Consider the following 23,409-nt stretch of genomic DNA (forward strand, 5'->3'; position numbering starts at 1 on the left):
TATGGTGGGCAGTTTGTACTCCTCTGCATACATGTTCAGTCACAGTCCTTCCATGTTGGCCAGTACCTATGGGACATATATACGGAACTGGGGAGGTCCCAGGACCAAGCCTTGTGGGATGCCACTTATATCTGGTTTGTAGTCTGACATGGATGCAGCATGTCTGACCATGTCAGTTCTGTCCTTGGTCTGGTTTGCAGCCCCTCTACTGACATAGGGGTTCATATTTAAGCGTGTGAACATATCCATACTGAACACGTAGGGTATTGTCTGGAAGCATTTGCACGGTCCAGCTATGCTGTGTGGACCACATTGCCCTCATCGATGACCTTAATGACTGTTTCAAATGGGTCAAATATGTTTAGGGGCAGAATCTGCACTTACGACAGCCGCACTGGGTAGGGTCCGGTGTCAGTAGGTCCCCGATAGCTTTATGTCTGCGGTACATGCTAATCCTTTCCATAGCTGTGCAGACCAAGCTTGTCAGAATCCTGGGGTGGTAGTTTGCAGTATCCATTCAGGCAACACCTTTGTTGTGAAGGACCACAGTTGTTCTACACTGCTCTTTGGGTACATATCCTGTGGTAAGGCTGACATTGAGCAGTAGTGTGATTTGGCATTCCATTCTTCTTGGAGTCCATGTTGGCCTCAGCCCAGGACACCATCTCATACCTTTGCTGCTGTGTGTTTTGCTTTGTAGATGATGGCTGTTACCTCAGCATCTGCAATGTCAGGGGGCCAGCAGTCTTCTGGGATAGATATTTTGCATTCTGGGGTTGCACTGCACCTGTCAGGTTGTATGTTGGCAATATGTGTGTGTGTTTGGTATGTTGTTTGTAATATCTGTGTGATTCGGAGCATATCTGTGAATTCCCAACATGGTTCCTACCATCAGCTGAGTAAGCCTTGTGATTATCCTTAGTGTCCTGTACAATTTGTATCTTTATAAGTTCATAGGTTCATACATTAGTAAGCCTAGCCAGAGTGTGTGTGTCTTTCGCCACCCCTTGCTATGTGAATATTATGGCCATTTATGATTTTCTTTACTGTGCCTCTGTCTGGACGTGACACAGTGAAGACCCCCAGTGTACATCTACGATCATCCATCCACTTGGCAATATTCCTGTTGAGGGGTGTCAGTGAGGGGCTCTGCCTAACATGGAGTGGGATCCTGTTCCAGGGAGTGGGGAGCCTCTGGGTTATGTATCTGTCCCTCCAGCACATCCTATTTCATTATGTGTTGAGGTTGACATCTGTCACTCTCACAGCTCCAATGTCTTTGATTTCCTGGGGTGGAGCATGTCCATTACTCCTGTGTTGGACATGGCCTTGTACAACAGACATACAATGCCTCTGTGTAGGCAGTCTGTGACTGCATTCAGCTGGGGTGTCTACAGCCAGGCAGCATATGACATATATTTTACACCCTTTATCCTCTTGGTGAGGTACCTTTGAGGTCTTCCTAACCGCTGCAGGTGTCAGGTACGGTACATCCCATATGAGTCACTGTACTAGATTATGGGTCGGATAAGAGAACAGTACAGGGACACAGTGACCTCTGTTGATGTAGATGTGAATCCTTTCATGATATAGTGTCCAATATAGACAGTCTTCCTAGCCACATTGGCATTGTGAGTGTCACATGACAGGTTACTGTCGACTTGTGTCCCTAGGTCCCCGAATACTCCTTGCATACATAATGGTTTACCACCTATGTGGTAATTTGTGAGTACCTTGTTTGGTATTTGGTGGGACATTCATACTGTCCAGTGTCTTCAGGATGTCTGGGTGGGGTTCCTGTGTGTGAGAGTGTGGTCTGTCGCATGCTACAGACTGTACAGCAGTTTTGACTACAGTTAGGTGCACATGTGTGGTCTCCGCTGCTTCGTGCATTGTCAGTTACCTGGCCATATGGGTGTCTGTGCTGCATATGGATACTCCCCCTTCTTTGCTGTTTTGGTCCAGGTGTTGGGGCCATAACGCATGATATGAGGTATAACCTGGTAGTGCTGGTGTGCTGTCAGTAGGCTTGCAGCAGGTTTCTGTCACTGCACAGACATCGATGTTCTCCATACTGGGAAGTGCCTCGGGAGCATGCATATTGCAGTTTACACATCTGGCATTGGTCAGCATTATTCTTATGTTTCTTACCACTTATGTTTTCTAGGGTGGTTGGTTAGTCTTTTCAGCCTTGCCTACGTATGGCTCTATGGAGGTGGCAAAGGCCTTATCCAGTATCCAGATGCCCAGGGGTAATAGGTGCAAGCCATCCCTGGAACAGCAGCATGGCTTGTCATGCATGACATCTCAAGCAGACAGACATTAGATCCTCTTGGACTGACAGCTGTAATTGTGCCACCTGTTAAAGCTGATCATTCTGTGTTTGTACTGTGGCATCATTCTTGGTGAGGGTTGGATGCTGCAAATGGCCAGTGTCATACCAGTCTGGAGTACATACTCAGAGAGCTCATCCATGTCTCTTTTCATGTAGTCCAGGGAGGTACATCTCGGGTCATTCACACCAGCATGGACAATGAGTGAATCATATTTCTGCTTGCTTTGGGGTGACCTGCATACTTGTGTTATGTGGCGTATTGTAGCAGCCTACAGGCAGCTTACTGTACCCTTTCCCTTGTTCGGTCTGGTGAGTGGGACAGCAGTGTGTCTGCCTATACAGACACCTATTACAACTGTATCAGGCATGTTGTTTCTCCTTCTGGCCTGTGACTGTTTGGCACACCAGCTTTGTGTACTATGTGTTGCATGTGCTATGTTTGGAGGTTGTGGTTGCTTGGGGTCTGCTTTGGAGGCCCCTGTTGGTGTGGTGTGTTTGTAATTAGGGCCTCCAGGAATGTTTTTCTGTGTTTATGTGTTTGGTTTACAGTTGTGGTATGTCTATGTGGGACTGGGTTTGTGGTGTATGTGGTTACCTTCTCCTCCTGACTAGTTTTGACAGTACTGAGTTGGGGGAGCTCAGCCTCTGGTTTGGATAAATGGTTGCATCTCTCACATATATTTGTATTTATTGGGGGGAGTTGAGGGTTGTCTGTGTACTTGGGGCAGGTGTAACATTGCCTCAGGATTCACAGTTTCTACTTGTTGTAGCTGGCCTTAGTGGATTGTATGTGTGGACATATTTTATTGCCATACTACTGATCAGTGATTACTTCCCTTTTTATGTTTGCTCTATCATGTAGTAGCTTCCTCATTCTCTTGCATGGTTTGGTAATGGCTGGAGTCCAGCATGCCAGATGCCTGCGTGTATGGCATTGTGTCTTGTTGTTATTTGTGATTGCATAATCCAAGCATTCCTGGCTGTGTTCATGGAATGCCTGTATAACAGGTTCTGCGGTGTGTCCCATATTCTGCACCTGCACAGAGCCTTTAGTGGATTCCACATCAGTTTGGAGGGGTGCAACTTATGCTTTACACATGTTTTTCACTGTGGTTTTCTGGCCAGGGACTGTGGCCAGGATGTGTATATCCAGTGTGATTACTCTATGGTCAGGTCTTACCAGTGAGGGATACACTTCTCATCTTGCCATCCAGTACGCATGTTGCTGATTATCACATCCAGTATGCTTACCCCTCTTGTGGGAGTGGTATGTTGTTCCTGGGCATTTTGGTTTATGGATTCTGGGTACTTTTCTCCTACTGTGTTGGTGCTAGTATAATGCTCCCAGTGTGTGTCTGGGTATTTTCAGTCAACCAATGTAATGTGGTTTGGGGGGCTTGATATATTCATGTATTCCAACATAGGCCAGGTGCAGTTCCTGGTGTTAGGACAGTAGTCTGCAGCAGGCTATATACTGGGAGGCGGTTTTAGCCACTGGTACTTGACCATGGCTAATCCATGCTGCTTCTTGTTGTGGTACCAACATGGGGGTGTGGTTATCCTTGACAATTATTGCTAGTCACCCTCCTTTTGTAGCTTGTTCCATGTTTTGAGGCATTACAGCACAGTATGAGGTGTAACCTGGTAGTGTTAGGGTGCTGATGTAAGCCTTGACCCAGTTTTGTATTACAGGACAGATATCAACATTCTCCATACTGTGTGCATTTACACTGCACGCATCTTGCTGTTTAGACTTCTGGCATTGGGTAGCATTACATCTAGGTTCCTATCCCTTGTGGTACCTATGAAGGTGGGTTTGTGTTTTGAGACTTACCTATTCAGGGCACGCTGTGGGTACTGACAGCCTTTGCCAGTATCCATGGGACCTGGACTGATAGGTGCACTCCACCCCTAGCAGGTGGTGCATCATGTCATGCTCAGCATGTCTTCCCAGGCTGAAACACATTGGCTCCCCTTTGACTAACTGCATTACTTCAGCCAATTATTGCAATTGATCATCCCATCGTCATTTTGTGGCTTCATGCTTGGTGAGGGTGGATGTTAGTCAGGGTCCTCAAGTGTGCATATAGTATATGGAGTTACATTACTTAACACATGGCATTCATGCCTCAGGTGGTGCTGCAGGGCTGCCTCTGTCTGATGCACATATTACACTCCCTGTACATGTTTGTGAGCAGGTCATGTCATTTTAGGCATCCCTGTTATTATTTGAGTGAGTCAGAGAGGGGTATCATTCCCAGGGTTCCTACTGAGCCAGTGTATGTGCTATGCGCTGCCTCTTTGCCAAGGCCAGGGCATACTGGGCACGCCTCCTTCTGCCTACTGGGGCAGGCTCAGGTTGTTCCTCCTCCGAGTCATGCTCTGTCTGTGATGGCCTTGGCAATGGTGGGGGGCTGTTTGGCCCAGCCCTATGCTGGTCCTGCTGCAGCTGTTTTCGCAAGATCATATTATGTAGCATAGCACATACCATGACAATTTGGGTACATGTAGTTGGTGAGTACTGCAAGGCTCCACCAGATGTGTCCAGACACCGGAACCATGACTTGAGCAGCCCAAACACACGCTCTATTACATTATGTGATTGTGCGTGTGCCTCATTATGGCGTTCCTGTTCAGGTGTGTGTGCGTTTCTGATGGGTGTCATTAGCCATGGCTCCAGTGCATAACCTGCATCCCCCACTAGGTGTCCGTGTGGTATGTCCCCATTGGCAAATGTCTGGTACAGCTGCGTCAAATGCCAGATGTGGGAATCATGGTAGCTCCCAGGGCAGCCAGCACACACATTCATTATTATGCCCTGGGCATCACACATGACCTGGCAGTTGATGGAGGGGAAGCCCTTGCGGTTAATGTAGGCCCTACCCCGCTCACCGGCTGGTGCTTTGATGCATATGTGTGTGCAGTCTATTGCACCCACTACCTCAGTGTATTCCGCTATTTGCTGGAAGAGACGCATATTGCTGGGCAATACCTCACGGGCATTGGGGAAATATACATGATCACCGGCATTTGCTGACATGGCATCCAGGAACTGGTGCAGTACCCTGGAGGCTGATGCCTGTAATATCCCTATCATATCACCAGTTGGTCTCTGGAAGGTACCTGTTGCTAGTATTCTTAGGCCAACACATACCTTGGTTTCCACTGGGATGGGTTCCCCTCTGTTGGTTCTGTGTGTGAGGCGTGGCCTGCACAGCTTGACTATTTGCTGCAGGAGCTCTCTGTCCACTCTATAGCGCTCTACTATCTCCAGCTCATGTAACCCGTGGTAGGTGACCCTGGGCCTGTACACTCTTCTCCGTCTCCTCACTGTGGATTGTCTGGCACCATCTGCATTGTCACCACCCTCAGCAAGTCGCCTATGTCTCATTATGACAGCTATGGCAGCCCCTAGCATTTCTGCTCTGTGTTCAGCTTTTTCAGTTTTCACTTCTAATAGCTTACTCCTGTCTTGCAGTGTCTCTTGAGAGAAACATCCTGCAGTGCTGTTTGCAGAGTTTTAAGTGCTGGGCTGGGCTACTATTCTGCCTGTGTAATTGCCTGCTTCTAATTGTTTTCACCTGCTAGGTCCAGCAGTATTCCCTGCTAGCTTCCTACTGATTCTGTTGCTTCCTTTTTCCTTTCTCTTTCCTCAGGGGGGAGCAGCGTGCATACCAGCAGAAACACGCTCACAGTGGCTTACACGTGCGCACACATGCTTATATGGTTCAGGATCTGCTTATTCGGGTTAAAATGCGCGCACACCAGCGCAAACAGTGTTACAAATCTACCAACACGCTCCCACATGCTCAGTCTGCCTTACACGCGCGCACACTTCCCTACTCGCGCTTCATGGCGCGCACACGTGCACACGCACGCCCAGCAAGAAACTTTGGTGTAAGTAACAGTGTACACCTTCCATTTCTTGACTTTCCCATGCTTATCCTGTGGCACTCCTCTTTCCATGATCTGTGTCTGCCATCTGTCATGTAACACTGACCTCCAATGAACTGCATTTCTTTCTACCATTCCCCCCTGTGATGTCACCTATCTCCTACTCTATTCCTCCCCCTTATGTATCTCTTACACTACTCAGAATGTGCTCATTTGCTATGTGACTGTGGGATTCAGTATCCTAACCCTCATTTACATCAGATTGCCTACTAATGCTTAGTTACATGTCTTAGACTCAGCTTCCCCCCTTAGCAACCACTACACGGTGGCCATGTTGTTTTTGGTGTGCTGGTCCCTCCATTGTCATTCCATGTATTGCATAAAACCCACATTTGTGGGTTTATAACCTTCATTTTTATGTTTTATACAGCACAGCCCGTTTGCGCGGAAATTATATATTTTTAATATTTGCATCGGGGTACCTTGCCAATGGCCACATATTTGGCCATTGGCATGCTGCCTGACACATATGCACCCTTTATTTGGAGCTGACATGGCTCCATTAGATTTTTAGAAACGTACTCAGTTGTCAACTGAGTACATTTCTGCAGCTAAAACAGCTCTTACACGGGCTGCTTTTTGTTTCGTGGATCGCTACTCTACCTCATTTGCATGCCTTTCGGCTGCAAGTGAGGTATTTAGCATATCCACGCCCAGTCCATGTAAGAGACGTTTTAGCTGGTCTCTTACACGGAATTTCGGGCTGTTCCTGGATCGCGAGGCTTGCATGGAGTGTTACACGTCTCTTACACTCCGTGCAAGCCTTCGTGAATCCTGCCCATTATCTTGCATCTACTGGTTCATGTAGGTACAATTTTGGTATTTTGGATAAAATTCCTTTCGATTTTAAGGGTGGTGACTGACATACCTCTCAACTGTGCAGAGTTTACCAGAGCATACAGATTTTTGCCTCATATTTTTTATCCATGTTTCATAAAATTGTGTTTTTTTGGCAAATTAGTGGCAAATTATCAAAGACTGAAGATAGAAAATAATGATAGACATTTGAGGTTCCTTCAGAAAATTTGTGCTAATGCAAAACCTGTTATTCTATCAACTTAATAAGCTTATAAAAGCATTATTTACAAATTGTCCCCACTTTTGGGCTTTTGTCATACTTTTATTTATGGCTTTGCCTAGATTTCTTGCTCTAAGAGGTTGAGAGGTATGGTGAATGAGAAAATGAAACAGAACTTAGAGAATTTAAGGAGCAACTGTGCTAAAATGCCATTAACAGACTTGCTTTAAATGGCATGATTTCAATTCATTCTGAATTCAAAATGAAAGCTAGATGTTTATAATATTGCTGTGATACAGTCTACACACACATTTATATTTATTTTTCGGTACTTACGTATTATCGCAACCACACTTCTAACGTCGTATAATGTATTCACTGCTTTTAAACAAGTTCTGTCATTTACATTTAATAAGACTGAAATGCACAATAGTATAGTGGTAACTAGCTGTACTTCTGAAAAAAAGCTGTCCCTGTATTTCTGGGGAGGAATATGGTGACTTACATCATTTTAACGCAACCAAGTTGTGAGCAACTCAGACTTCAGATATTAGCATAAAATGTGGAGTCCTTCTTTCTGCTGGTATAAAGTTATCTGAATGTTAGGTTAACATCAATTTTAGATCCAGTTTTCACATCGAGAAGGCTTTCCATGTTTTGATCGTGAAAGTGATCACAAACTTTGGAGGGGGGGGGGCCACCTATGACAAACACGGCAAAAGGATATTTGTGTTCAACTCCCATTACAGCAAGTGTTAGGAAAGTAGGACATGAATTTTAACAGGAGTAGGTATGGCAATAAGGCAAAGATGGAGCTTGACTTTCAAGAATAACAGGCTCCTGGCATACCTACTAAATACAGAGATGAAATAGTCTGAACGATACTGGCATGAGTCGGACTTCATGTATGCAACTACCATGTCATTTAAGCCCTCCCCCCAGAATCTGATGTGCTTCTCAACTGTTGATTTAGGAAGCTCATGTCAAAAGTACTACAAAGAAGTAAAACATATAGACTATCGCACTTCACCTGCTTTTCTGTTCAGTTTACTAGACCACATGGTTCTAGGCTGTCTGTGTTTAAAAAAAAAAAAAAAAAAAAACAATGGATGAGAAATGTCCGCTTGCAGTCAGTTGACCAACTCGTGCTGGGGTTTGTTATTCCTGTTTCTGTTTCATGACCAATGTGAAACAATAGTAATTAGGGGTTTACACATCCCTTTTTAATTAAAGATAAAGTCCTTTCATGAAAAATTATGAATTACACGAGCTTAGAAATTTGGTTGCAATAATACATAAGTAATGTAAACGTACAAGAGTTTGACAGCTGCTGTAATCATACACCACCCTTTGACCATTACTCCTCTTCCTGACTCATACACAATGTAACAGAGTAATAATTAATAGTTCAGATACCCTCTTTTATGATTAGCTGAAATATTTTCAGCAAAACATAAGGAATTAGTGCAGGTTAGAAATGTGGTTGCGATAATGCGTAAGTACCTATTTTTCTTTTCTTTTATTTATTTATTCCAAATCTTCATCTTTACCTACACATATGATATTTCAAAACATTTCAAAAAATGATTTCTATTCTTTATTGTTCAAACATAAGCAATTTTTTTGTTGTTTAATCACAATTCATATCTTTTAATACACATATATATATATATATATATATATATATATATATATATATATATATATATTCTAGATTTTTTTAAGAATATATTTACTTTTTAGTAATTTTAATTGTGTAAAAGGAAGTGATATGTGAGGAAGCTAGATTCTGATGAAGTTCTGGTTTGGGAATGAAAGTTCTCAGTTTGGTTTGGAATTCTGATTCTGATTTTTTAGCATTGCACTCAGGTGGAATTTGACTGGCTTTTCTGGCTTTCATAGTGGTTTTGTGGTGTTTTCTTTGGTTCCTGGTTCATTTGTACCATCTACTGTTCAAGTCATTTTAGTCTTTCCTTATACCTCATCAGAAAACTTTCAGTACAGACCCATGCATATCTTCTCAAAAGTAGACAGCGGATGTGCACAATCACAGACATCCTTCAAAGCATGTTTAGACACTTAAGGCAGGGTAGAAATCATACGATTCACACAAGATGTATCTTCTAAGGGAAGTGTGACAGAATAATCCTACAAGCTGTCAACAAGCAATAGAACAGACTGCAAGAAGGAAACTCTCTTATGAAATCTATATAATACCTTAGCTACTTAACTACAAGTGTAGGCCTGATATTAATCAGTTTTCTGTCTTTTTCTTTGGTGTGGGGGGTGAAGGATGAGGCTCAGGGTCACTGCAGACAACATTTAGTATATCCTCCAAGACTGACATAAAGGGTGTAGCATGAGGTAAATTTACTGGCAAAAGATCATAATATCTTCTCAGTTTAGGGGAAACATCCACTTGTTCCCACAAAAATATATAATTTATCCTGTAACTAGTCTTAGAAATGGGAAACTCTTCTAATGGAGCTAGAGAGGTCAAACTTTCCTCTAAATCAGAGACTGACTCAGAGGGACTGAGAGTCAGACAAATAAAAGACCTCTCTATGCCAGATCCCTCTGACATATTTTTCTCAGAAATGATTTCCACTCCCCCATGATAGAAAGTCTCCAAGCCTTCTGGCTAAGGTAAGAAACACATCCTTATGATAATCTAGCCTCTGCCACCAAACATGGCACACTCATCCAATACGCAGATGACTCTACCATCATCTGCTCAGCCCAGTCCCTACCCAAACTGCAAAAAGTCACACAGGAAGCCTTTTCCTCTGTTGAAACATGGTTATCCGATGCCCAATTAATACTCAACCCAAACAAAACTAAACTACTCATCTTCCAACCCACCAAACATACTCAAAACAACTCTCACTTTAACATCACAGCAAAAGACAACACCACTATATACCGAACTGAACACACCAAATTGCTAGGAGTGGAAATAGACAATAAACTAAAATTTGACATTCACATATCCATGACCATAAAAAGTCCACAAAAAACTAGGAGCATTATACAGAAATAAACAATTTCTCACCAAAGCAGCAAAGATTTCAATAGCAAATTCCCACCTTATCTCCACCCTACTTTATGCCTCCAGTATATACCAACCTAAGGCAATGTGATCTAAACAAGCTAGAGACCTGCTACAACAAAATCACAAAATTCACCACAGGGGCATCCTACCATAGTCACCACTGTCTCTCACTTGCTGAACTGGGCTGGCTTGAACTCCCTCACCTCCTTCAGTGGTATCAACTCTCACTCGCCCACAAACTAGTAAACCATCCACTAAATGTCCCATCCCTCCAGAATCTACTCCAACCCTATCGCACCACCAGACCACTAAGATCCAGCAACAAAAATCACTTGCAGATCACTAAAGCCAATAACTCTGCTGGTGAAGCACTATTCTCTTGTGCCATAGCCAAATTATGGAACTCACTCCCACCCACAATTACCTCCGTACCATCATGCACCAACTTCAAAACTTTATTAAAAGCACACCTAAAACATGCTGGCTATGCCCTTGCAACTCCCACTCTAATATCATCCACCCCATCCAACTACTACCTTTCTTTCACCTCCACTAACTACCTTGATTTATAGCAAGCACAGATGCTCATAAGCCTAGTACTTATTATACAGCAGGAACTTCTCATTGTTACATTTGTTAATGCCTGTTATGTACTTCACAGATAAAGATTCTAGTTGTCTACTGATGTACTATGTTCTTCATCTGTAAATATGTTGTAAGTAATTTCTATGTTAAATTGTTAATCACTATGTAATCCAATGTAACTACTGTCTGTTTATTTTACTGTGGAGCTTTTCTCCCTGGGCATCTGCTGAAAATGGACCCACGTCCAGTCGGACACTCCCAGTCAACAAATTTAAATAAAAATAAGTAAAAATAAATAAATAAATATGAAGAGACAAAATGTCCTTGGATGATCGATATCTAACCTTTGGTTTCTTTTTTCCTAGGGATATCCTTGGAGGAAGACTGAGAAGAGGAAAGCATATCATCCCAAGCAAGCTTTCCCCTGGCCTGAGTCTGAGAGAACCCTCCTGGGGTGTCTCCCATACCTATATCAGACACTGGAACAGCTGACAAGGGCATGGCTGACCTACAGTCTACAGTGGCTAGCAAGGCTACACCAGAGGGATTTCAGGAAACTAGTAAGGGGTCTGAGGAACCTGTTATGGCCACTGCAGAGTGACCTACTATCGGCTGAGGCAATTACTACTGAGCCCATGCTGAAGGTCAGGGCCCATGCTTCAAATGTTTTTTTTTTTTCCTTTTAGGAATGTTGGAAGTAGAAATAGCAGGAGCAGTGTAAGAATCTGCGCTGTAACTGTGCTGTGACTGAAGAAGAAGCCTGACTGCCATTAAACATTGCTAGGAAGAGTCAGCTGGAAGGCAAGTAGTCAGACAAGTGTTCACAAGCAGCACACAAACACTTCCCTACACAGTCCCTCAAAATTCAAAAGTAAAAGCACAAACATTGCACAGAAATCCTGTCAAAACTCTAAGTCCCTTTCACAAAAAGTGCATTGAGAGAAATTTAAAAAAGATGTTATGAAATGCACTCAAGCTCCAAACATAAATGCACTTCATACAGCTTAAATATTGCACCTTCAAGCAGAACGTCTCAAACAGTAAAATAATGAATGCAAGTAATTAGAACTCAATGTTTTAAGTACATAAAAATAAGTCCTAAGGTTTAAATCCTTACACTTCAGTTAAATGTCTCAAAAGTAGTACATTTTTGTTCTCACAAAACCAGCCCCAATATTCACTAATAAGCCCAGTTTGAAAAATAGCAATACCTGACAAGAACATTATTATATTAATAGCATTGCCAGCATTCTTCAGAAAATAGAAAATACATCAAAAATATTTAAAAATATTCAAAAAGATAATATTTTCTGTGTGGAAGGGCTCCTCTATGGAGACTTACTTGCCAGAAATTAAGCCTGTAACCAGTTGCTGTTGCCTGTGAAGCCTCTCAGCTGAAGTAATCTTTTCTCAGAATGCTGATTTCCCCCCACAATTGGGTTGTACAATCAGCACCCAGAGTGATGGTGTGGGTGAGACCCAGATCTTTGGGAAGCTGCACGGTTGTTAGATCCTGGATAGCATACAACCCAAACAGCCAAAGGCTACTACACTAATGAGCATGATGAAAATCAAATGCTTAACTTAGTCAAGCACTAATGCACTGGAATATCTACATAATTAAAAACTGCACTATGTTTAGACATAAGAACACTTAAATTAATCTGCCTTTGTACAGAGTAGTATGGTTTCTATGAGGAAAAATGATGGCTTTTTCTGAATAATATACCTCCTTGTCATTTTTTACTACTGTGATGCTCACCACTGCTACCAATATGTGATGGCCCAAAGATGTGTCATCCCCACACTGGGGCAGTAATCAAGGAGCCTGAATCCTCACCACTGATACTCAAGAGGGATGTGCACTTGGAATACAAATGAATACACTCAGTATTCCCAGATGCAGACTAGTCTGCATTAAGTACAATTTCCCTTAAGAGCACACAGAGAATACACTCAGCCTGTGATCTGTATGTCTCTTTATCTGTCTCCATGCAGGTCCCCAATAAGACTCTCCACTGTTACAGCTGTAGGGTTAATTCCTCAGCCAAGTGTCCAAGCCATGTTCTTCAGCATCCCCTCTGTAAACTCAGTGCTTCATGTCCCTGCCGCAAGTTGCTGATACGCACACTCTGAGAGATTTAATTTTCACACACACACACACACACACACACACACACACACACACACACACACACACACACACACACACACACACACACCTGGGAAAGGCTGGGACACCTGCTCTACCAACTTTGCCGAGATTAAAAGTAATGTCTTTAGGCTTTTCCTGGTTAGGGAACACCACAGTGGATCTCCAGTCCAGTAATGACTGGCAGTGGAGTTTTATGGTGCTGAGTTGCCAGCCCGACACCCAACCTTCAAAGAAGGCACACCCATTTATACTTGCACCTACCTGCATGTCTTTTTATGTCACTCAATCGTGGAGAGGACATGCAGACTCCACATAGAAGGCGCTCCAGCCGAGAATCGATCAGGAGAACCTCTTGCTGTGAGGCGACAACACTAACTGCTGCACCACCATGGCCCCAACTTTGCCCAGGTTTTATAGTCAACTTTTCCCAGACTATAAGATAGTTATCACTGAAACCAGTCAGTTACTATAAGGCTCTTAACAATGGGTGTCCAATTACAGTGTGCAATATTAATACTAATACAAATGGTAGTAGTTCACCAAGATGGCTAGGCCTTCTGGAGTGACACACACAGTGTCACCAAATAAATATAAGCACTCCCAAAGGTTAAGCACTTTCTGCAAGGATCAGCCACAATAAAAGTTTTAAATACATTGAATAATAAATAATAAAAGTACATGAAAGTACTGAATATATATTCACAGTAAACCATAGAGTTCAGATCGCAGGAAATATTGACAAGAACACTGATGGACAGACCCAGACAAATAAAGTAAAATAATATCTAAACTAAGCTTCGCTATATTCCTGACTAATCTAAAATAATTGTACTGTTCCCTAGTTAAGTTATTACTACAGCATGGCAAAATGCTGAGGTGAGGGCCTTTCTAGTCAGGCTTCCCAAACAGAATACTGAATACTCTGAGATTTCCCTTTGTATTATTTAAAATGTAATTTCCAAGAGGGCTGGCAGAATGACCTCCTCTGGTCACCTGACTGTAGGTTCTCATTATATTCCCCTTTGAAGCTGAGGCAGGAAGTTAGCACAGACAGCCACAGTACACATCTAAATGTTTATGGCAGTGCCTGGGGCCTCCCCTTTTCACTGAGCTAATAGACAAAAGCTGCTCCCCAGACCCAACATCTCTGGTCCTATTCAGCACTGTGGTATGCTTTTAATGATTTAACAGCTCATTTACCTTTCCCTTATTTTTCTTAAAGGAAGCTAGTTGGTTAACCCTGCAATACCAGTATCCTCTATTAAAACATACATGTACATTTCTCTTCATTTCAGCAGGGTGCACTGTTGATACATTTCAAGACAACAAAGCTCATATATACATTTCCAGCACAAGCATCTGTACAAAATCAGTTTGTTTTACAAATGACACATCATTATTTAAAAAAACTCCAGCTGGCTATGCTGGCACTTCCCCATATCATCACAACTCCTATTTATTTTTTTTTACTATGGGCTGTCATATTATTCTCACTACATTACCATTTAAGAGGAGTGCTGTAAAAATATCCTAGCAGTGCATGAGAATTTTACAGGGGAGTGTTTATACTTTGAACATTATAGCATACCTTGAGAAATAGATGGCACATTCCATCTTTTACAATATTAAATCACTGTGATAATAAATGTGGGATTTTTTTTTCTAGCAGACTTGCAAAATGTTATAAAAATCTGCCTGATAACATTAGGTTATCCAGGTGTTTATTTGAATGTAAGTTGGCCATTGGCAAGTACATCGGTTGTAATAAATAAGGTACTGGTCTCTAATGATGTAATCTCAATTATTTTTTTTTCCAACTTACATTTTATTGCATTTTCAGATTTAAATGTTAACAACAATGACAAAAAAAACAGTATACAATGAAAGAAAATGAAAAACATTATACAGACATTTAACATAAATCACCTATATCATCCCATCATGACAGAAGAAAAAAGAACTGGTTATCTACTGTATAGTAAATGACATTAGCCAACACAATAAGACATTCACAATAAGACATTTATCTAAATAAACTGAGGTAATACAGACATAATATTAGGAAACAAAAGGTGACCAGTAGATACTGTAACAAGTAAATTAAACCTTTAAACTCAACTATTTATAACTATACAGATAGTGCCACAAATAGTTGAGAGAGAAATGTACTAATCATATGTTATTTTACAATGAATTATGCTGCTTAGAGATTTTATTTCAAAGTTATTAGAGGGAGGGTTTTCCATACCAAATAATGTGGGTAATTAAATAGTTATAACATAGATATTTATTATTCTAATATGTGGTCTAAGATATTTTTCCATATTTTTAGGAATTGTATTTGTTTCTTTTTATCATTAATCATGAGATGTAATCTCAATTATCAGTTTCAGAAACTATGAAACTATAAAACTTCTAAACAGATGATCTTTTATTCTTATGACCTACAATATTATATTGACAATATTATTTGTTGCATGACTGATTGCACACAACCAAAAATGTTATTCCTAAATAACACTGATTGTACAGAACCATCAATGTTATTCCTAAATATAAAATCAGATTTCAGATGAGAATTTAGTGAGATCACATTTTCAGAGACAGCCACACAACTTTTACTGCCAGCATATAAATGGCAAGCAATTAATATCTTTTACTACAGGATAAAAAATATTGTCCAAAGAAATTAAGACTGGTAAACAGCAACAGGGCCATATTATTTCAAAGACTGAGTCCCAAAGGTATTCTGTTAGCATAATTTATAATGTTTGAAGAAGTCACATGAACCAGTAAAGAAATGTTCAAAAGGTGATGACTTATGACCAGTACCCAGATGGCTGGGTGTGAGAAAACCACATGATGTCCTGGACGATACTAAAGAACGAATAATTGAAGAGTAATCACCTCACAAATGATGAGCTGTAATTTTGACCAGACCACTGAAAGAAAATAGACAGATGATCAGAATCATTTCTAGCTCAAGTTGAATGACCAGGTAATTCACTCTGAGAGATTTGATAGAGTAGGTCATTCACTAAGGCCAGGTCCAGAAGGGGAGGAATGGAGAGAAAGGATGAGAAACCTTTAATCAAAAGGATGGCTAAAAACATCAGTATCATTCAGTGACATACATTATGTTCCTATGGTTCCCATAATGGAAGTCACACCAAAAGAGCCTGACTACTTACTATTTCAAGCCAAGAAGGGCCACAAAGAGGTTATCCTGTTCTCATAAGAGCTTTTCCATGGAAGCTTAATCTGCTGTGGTGGTGAGTTTATACCTGAATGATAATAGCAAAATTACTTTGGAAATGAGTACTGAAAATTACTTCTGGCAATAAATAGGTATAGTAAACCACTAGACACTGCTGTGTTATATACTGTAAGAAACCATGTATTTACCTAGGGATCAGGATATTGGGTAAATGACAATAATTGCAACCTCAGATAAAACCTGCATGCATTTCTTAACATAAAACTGAAACTGATGCCAATAACCTCTGCTCAAATCTATGTTCATTTTGCAATAGGTAAAAATATAAAAGGGGAGGAATGTTGTATATGTGAAATCTATGTGGATATACTAACTGTGTTTGTGTGTGTATGTGTGTTCATCAAGCAGATGTCACTGATAATAAGACATGAATTTAGCAGTAGCTCTCATCTTTGAATTTTTATTAATGTTTACATTGAACATGGGCTTAGGACAAATAAACAGCATTCACCAACCTGACTTCAACCTAATTTAAAATGTAGACTTTCAGAGGTTCAAATTTGTGAAATATGGCACTCAAATGCCTTCATCACAAGTATGAATATGATTTGGTCATTGCTCATGTAGATGTGAATGGTTTGCAATTCGCCCCCTTTGAAAATGCGAAGAATGATATGACAGACCTTTCTGAGTATGTCTCTAAGGCTGGAAAGGAACTAGTCATGAGAAGAATCCTACCTTGACTGAGAACGGAGCCACAATATTAACAGCGATTGACTTTAATAATTACTTTATTTACCAGTATGATTCTGAGGGGTCCACTACGTTTCAGAGTAGAGTGAATTGAAAGACAATCCCATTCAGGGATGGCCTGAATGTAGCTCTACATAACATTTGCATATTGTATAAGGCATATTTTACATTCAGAAGTCCTATTTTAGAAAATGTCAGTCTATTCAGGCAACCAACCTAGTAAATCAAAATGTAAATCTGAAAATGTCAGTATATTGCTACTCAGTACTAAAGTTTAATTAAGCAAATGACCTCCATCAACACCTTCCTGGATCAAGAAAATATTGACACATGTTGTGACTGTAATCTGGTTCCAGTGCAGTAATAGCCTTCACAACTTACCAGATTTTACTGCTTGCCACTTATTTATGATGGCAATTGTAGAGAGCTAATATGCTGGTGGTCGACTGACAGTCTTTATGCAGTACACCATCACCTCTAGACTAACTGTGCAGAACACAAATATTGAGTTCCATCATATTGCATGATCTGTAAACAAGAACTCGTATCACCTCCAGACCATCTACAGAACCCCATCTATAACAAATGTGAAGCACAAAGCATATCTCAATTAACTACTATCCCTTTCTATTGACCAAAGCACCTTCATTCTAGGTGACTTAAACTACCGCTCAATTAATTAGAACACTTTCACCTTAACAAGCAAATATGCACAATGCTTTCTTGACTTTACTAATGAAAATTATCTTGATGAAATATTACCTTCCCCACTACAGGTACCAACATATTCAGTTTTCTCCTCACTAACATGGCCCTTGTCTGTTCCTTGCCCAATGTCAGACCTTCATTGGTTCAATCACTTAACTGCACTGTACTGTAATATTCACCATAGGGTCCCATTACAGTTCTCTATCCAAAACAACTGTTTTAGTGTTGAACTAATCCTGCACCATCCTTGGTAGATAAGAAATGCATTTTACTATTTTGCATTTTAACTGTATAAGAGTGCTATTGCTTTTTTTATTGGCTGACTTTTGCACTTTAAATAATTTTAAAGTGCCATATTATTGTACCATTTGTTAATTGTTGGGATCTACACTTTTGAGAAGCCTTTCAGGCAGTGTTACTGGGCAATTTGCTGCTTCATATTTGTTAAAGGCACTTAATTGTTGCATTCTAGTACTTTTGGCCCTGCTAATGGAATTCTACTTTAACAGGGATTAGGCCTGTATTCCTGTGGCAGTGAGAGGTAGTCTGATCTGTCTCCAAGCTGTGAATCACTTTTGTCAGCCTTTAGAGCAGTTTAGTAATTAGCCAGGGGGGCATTTTGTTTAAATTACCCATTTTTGATAAAGTTGGAGTATTTCAGTGAAGCTGCTCATTTCACAGTGGTGCTTTACTCTGTCCTGTATAGTCATAACCACTTTAAATTAAAAATTTCCCTATAAAAGACTACCTCAGAGTCTCCCTAGTAAGTAGTTGTGCAAAGTGCAGCTAGTTTTCATGCTGAAGCTCACAGCCCTGCAAGTACAGTAACAACAATAACCAGAAATAAGAACCTGATCTCTGCCACGATGTATCCAGATGACAAGATAGTATGCAGGCAATAAACCAATAAAAAAGCCAGTAAACGTAGTAGCTGTATAATAAAACGAATTCTTTAATTTAGATAACAAGTGGGTAAAAGATAAGCGCTTTCGCGTGGAAACAACCACGCTTCCTCAGATAATAATTACTCCCACAAACAGAGTATAAATAGTATAACAATTAGTACCAGGCTTAGTCTAATTAATTATAGCAATTAGCAGTTAAAGAGGAAATGTCGAACAACGTTCAAAATGCTCTTACTCTAACGAAATTTAGTGGACATATGCATTCTTTGTAGATACTTCAATTACACAGTTTATAACTATTATACGCTCACCTAATCATTTCCATCTAAGATGCAGAATGTAAAAATGTATTCACACAGAAATAAACACATAACTTCTGTAAGCGGAAAAATCCTCGGCTGCAAGCCGAAGGAATATACATATTTACATGGTAACAGTATCGCTATATAGTTTATTCTAAGGCACATAGTATCAAGTGCTCACTCAGCATATTAAGCTTCTCAATTAAACAACAGCTAGAGCGACAATGTTAAAGTGATATATAATATTTGTTGTTAACAAGGTTTTCAGTCCAAGAGTATTTGAAGTGTAAATAACTTCAGTTTCAGTAAATATCATTACAAAGAAAAAACAACATTGTTTACTAACTTTAGTTCAAGCAATGGAGCTATCTAATAAATGCAATAGTTGCTATAGTTACTATAAACTCTGTGGAATATATATATAAAATTTTTTTTAACGCTAGTAACTGTTATTAAAACCAATATTTTAAAAACTAATATTTTAAAAAGTACAAGGAACATTTAATGTAAAATATATGATGTATATAAATAAAGGATAATCATATACATTAGCAATGAAATTTAGGATAACTCTAAAAATTCCTATTAGGACTATCAAAAATTACGAAATAGTGTCCACTACTAAATTAATATTTATGAAGTTTATGAATGTATTTAGACATGAAGTAAATCATAACCTAACTATAAGAAATAGATTATAATAATAACTACATTTAATTTTGTGACTACATAAAAATAAAAATATGAAAAATGTGTCAAATTTAATCGACTAGAGATTAGATAGTAAATAATCTCTAAGAATACTTTTAAAATAAATTTAAAGTATCCTAAATAATTAAGTCTAATTGAAAATGTATATATAGAGATTTAAAAGGCATTTTTTCAAGAAAAAAAAATTTTTTTTAAATTTTTTAAAAAATATATATATGTATATACTATTTGCTATGTATATTAACAATACATAGCTGACTAAGTTAATACCGGAATATGCTGCAACTAATACAAGACTTGAAAGAGTATAACATTAAGTTATTAAATGTATATATTAACTGAATACTAGATAGGATTGTATTGTTGCAAGATTATTACATAAAGAAATATGCTACAACCCATAGGGTATAAGGGTATGTATTACTTACTTATATTCAAAAACATATAGACAGATAATGACATTAAGCTGCAAACATGAAAATACTGTGAAGAAATCTTAATACAACCTCATTAGCGTTTCCTATTATTTAAAATAGGTTTGATAGATACAGAGGTGTTTAAACCTGGGTAATTGTGAGCATTAAACTTTAGGATCCATCTCAGTTCAGCTAGTGCCAAGTTGTTATTGTCATCTCCTCCCCTAGGATCTGAGACTAGTACTTCTAACACTCTAAATAAGAATGTATGGTCTCTTTGCTTTACTATATGTTGAGCTAAAGCATTAGTGTCTGAGCCTTTCCTAATTTCATACAGATGATCATAGACTCGATCAGCTAATCTCCTTTTTGTGAGACCAATATAAAAAGCAGTGCACTTAGTACAGGTGGCTAAGTATACTAAATTTTTTGTTAAGCAGGTAGCTGAAGTATTGAGGTGAAAAGTGAAATTCAAAGTGGGATGAGTAAAAGTTAAATCAGAACAGATGTAATTGCATCTGTTACAATTACAACATGGAACAGTTCCTAGGTTTGCAGTAGCGTTTTTAAAGTCTAAAAAGTGATCTTTACATAAAATCTGCTTCAGATTTGAACAATTTTTATATAAAAAAGTGGGGTGACTCCCTACTAGATTGGCTACTGAAGTATCAGTCATTAGTATATTCCAATTCTTACGTATAATACTTTCTATACATTTTACATCACTTGTATATTTGATAATGTATGAAATTTTCATTAAACTGTTAGTTGATTTAGGTTTAAATAAAGTAGGCTTCTTAAATACCTGAGGAGTAGTCACTGAAGAATATAAAACCTCATCTTTAATAGATTTAATTAGACCAATATTATAACCTCTGTTCAAAAAGAGTGTTTCTAATTTGTTAATTTCCAGCTCTAGCATTTCACTATTCTGACACAACCTGGTTAGCCTGATAAATTGACTCTTAACGATTCCAGGAAACATGTGCCTCGGATGCACGCTATTAAATTGAAGTAATGTGTTAGTCCAAGTCGGCTTTCTAAATATGGACGATGTAATTTTACCTTGTTCATCAAGTGTAAGTGAGACATCCAGAAAATGAACACATTTGTTAGAGGCTTCCATTGCGAATTTTAAGTAAGTAGTGGTAGATTCTAAGTAGTCCAAAAATTGTTTGAATTCCTCTAAAGTGCCGTGCCATATTAAAAGGACGTCATCTACAAAACGCTTGTAGAATTTGATTTTTTCAAACTCAGGACTATTAAATAGATGTTCCTTTTTCCAATTCAAGACCACCAAATTTGCATACGTATTTGCACAGGGGGTGCCCATGGCCACCCCCCATGTCTGCAAATACGTTTTGCCATCAAACATAAAAAGATTATTATTAAGTACCAGGTCTAGCAATTGGCAGATCAAGATTATTTTATCTCCAGAAAAGGCAGTATCCCTGACTAACAGCTCTCTAATGGCTTCCAGTCCCAAGTCATTGGGAATGGAAGTAAATAAATTTTTTACATCAAGTGTTATTAAAATGTGTTCATTATTTCTAACATCAAGAGTCAAGTCAGTAATACTTCCCAAAAGTTGATAAGTATCTTTCAAGATAGATGGGACTGCATCTACTATGGGTCTAAGAAATTTTTCAATGGCAGTAGATATAGTTGCAGTAACCCAATTACCACCTGAAACTATAGGTCTAAGGGGTAAGGGTTCAATTTGATTGTGAATCTTTGGTAGACCCTTTATCATAGGAATAGTTGGAAATTCTATGAATAGATAACTATAGAATTCAGGAGAAATCTGCCTGCACATAAGTAAATCATGTAAAGTTTCATGCACATTTATGACTATAGAGTCAATTTCTTTCTGTGAAACTATTCTGTAAGTATCTGAGTCTGACAACATATTTATCATTAATGAAACATAGCTTGCATTGTTCATAATGATAGTTCCACCACCTTTATCTGCAGGTCTAAAGGTTATGTCAGTGAGTTGTTTTAGTTTTTTGAGGGATTTCATTTCATTAGGTGTTAAATTTACATAGGCTATCCTCTTCTTCTGAGTAGAGAATAATTGGTAGAAATCCTTCTCACAGGCTTTTAGGAAACATTCTAAATTAAATGATAAAGGAGGTGAAAAATTACTTTTGCACTTTAAAGACATGGGGTCAGTATGTATTAACCTACCATCTGGTTTAACAGACGTGCTTTTAAAAAACAGTTTCAGAGCAATACTTCTACAGAAAATACGTAAATCACATAACACGTCAGCTAAGTTACTGCATTGTGCAGGAATAAAATTAAGACCTTTGTTAATTAAGCTAGCATCAGATGAGTCCATATCATGAGAAGATAGATTAACAAATAAATCAGTCACATTTTCTGTCTTCGTGTTGTTCCGTACCTCTCTTCGGATATCTTCCGTTTCCTTGGTCCTCTGCTTTGTGAGTGTCCTCTCCCTTGGAATTGCTGTTTTATCGGGTAAGGTAAAAAACGGTTTGCCTCTTGTGCTGTTTTAGGTCTCGCTCCTAGCTGAATGTCAATGGGCGTACTGACAAACGCTAGCTGATTAGGAGGTGGTGTAGCAGAAGGTGCCGTTGGTCTAGGAAGTTCATTTTCAGCAGTATTAAGTACATTTATTTCCGCTGTGAGCGGAGTAGGCAGAACAGAGTTCTCAACAGTCAAAACAGGAGTAACATGGTGAATGACATCATCTATTGTGTGCGTAGAAGGTGTCGGCTTTTGTTCACGAGTTTGCGTGATATTATGCCTTGGCCAAACGAAGATTTGACCAGTTTGAAAATCATTAAAGTCTCTTTGTAATTTTTTGAGCTTAATCTGCTTCACCATAGGGTCCCATTACAGTTCTCTATCCAAAACAACTGTTTTAGTGTTGAACTAATCCTGCACCATCCTTGGTAGATAAGAAATGCATTTTACTATTTTGCATTTTAACTGTATAAGAGTGCTATTGCTTTTTTTTATTGGCTGACTTTTGCACTTTAAATAATTTTAAAGTGCCATATTATTGTACCATTTGTTAATTGTTGGGATCTACACTTTTGAGAAGCCTTTCAGGCAGTGTTACTGGGCAATTTGCTGCTTCATATTTGTTAAAGGCACTTAATTGTTGCATTCTAGTACTTTTGGCCCTGCTAATGGAATTCTACTTTAACAGGGATTAGGCCTGTATTCCTGTGGCAGTGAGAGGTAGTCTGATCTGTCTCCAAGCTGTGAATCACTTTTGTCAGCCTTTAGAGCAGTTTAGTAATTAGCCAGGGGGGCATTTTGTTTA

The sequence above is a fragment of the Protopterus annectens genome, chromosome 8.part0 (assembly GCF_019279795.1).
Source record: "Protopterus annectens isolate FY-2018-M chromosome 8.part0, PAN1.0, whole genome shotgun sequence".
NCBI lineage: Eukaryota > Metazoa > Chordata > Ceratodontiformes > Protopteridae > Protopterus > Protopterus annectens.